Raw genomic sequence first — 1,115 nt, 5'->3', positions numbered from 1 at the left:
TGAAGGTGCCCTCAATTACGCACAGAGTGTTCCAGTGGTTGCCTCCATCTGGTTCTTCCATGGCATTTGAGACCCTTTTCTAGCTGCGGTCTTTGGAACGGGCACCTGCACTGCTTCGCTGCCTGCTCTGGCATTCAACCCTGGTGCACGACTTCCAAAAACCAGCCTTCAGGACCCAGCAGTGTCAATCTGTTGATTGCACTCAAGTCCAGGATATGGCTTCAGGTCGTTGAGTTCCCATCACAGTTCTTAGGCTGTAATTATGTTCAAGGCTCTTTGCCTCGGTTATGTCTTTTTACTAATGCTTGGAGCCGCCGTACTGATCTTTTCTTCAAGGCTGACCTCCGTGTAGCTTCCTAGGAGAGAGCCAGGACTGTTATTTAAGCCAATTCACAAAACAGGTCCCAAAGGCTAGTTGTCCATTATACGATTTTTTGAACAGCAGGAAACATCAGCAGGGCTGGTGGTGGCTGATCTCTTTGGGTTGGTTCAGGAAGAAGCACAGGAACAGGGATGGATGCCACATGTCAGGTTCTCTGCCCAGGTTAACCTTCCCCAAAGATCTTTGACCAGACAGCAGCTCCTCTGCAGAGGGGCTCTGGTGGCCACAGAAGGGTGATGCTGCACCTCAGCTCCTCCATCTCCCACCAAAGCTCCATGGTCCCCCCGTGGCCACTACAAGAGACACAGACACACACCTACCCTGCAGAGACATCCTTCTTGTGGAGCAAAAAGCTTTAACCAGGTCCCAGAAGACCCACAGTTGCCCGGTGAGGTGAAGTTTGACAAGAAAGGAATCGAGAAGGGAGATGATTCACCTCTGGGGTCCATTAAAGCCAAGCAGGCTGATCCCACACTGCCACAGGGTTTGTAGAAGCAGAGACTTCCAGCACCGAGCCCTCTGAGGTCTCTCTTAGTGCTGGTACTCTAACAGTGCTGGGCATGTGGAACACAAACACACCCTTGGCAGCAACACACGGTTACACTGAGTCCTGCAAGATCCACAGCCTCCTCCCTGTGGCCTGCAGCAGCTCCCACTCCCATTTTGAGGGGACTGCAGCTCCCTCTGTCTGATGGGAAGTCTGGAGGGAGACCTTGGCTCGCTCCTCCCTGGA

This window comes from Corvus brachyrhynchos, unplaced genomic scaffold (assembly GCF_000691975.1).
Source record: "Corvus brachyrhynchos isolate BGI_N302 unplaced genomic scaffold, ASM69197v1 scaffold97, whole genome shotgun sequence".
NCBI classification, from domain to species: Eukaryota; Metazoa; Chordata; class Aves; order Passeriformes; family Corvidae; genus Corvus; species Corvus brachyrhynchos.
The sequence above is the reverse complement of the archived record's forward strand: the minus strand, read 5'-3'. Positions refer to the sequence as shown.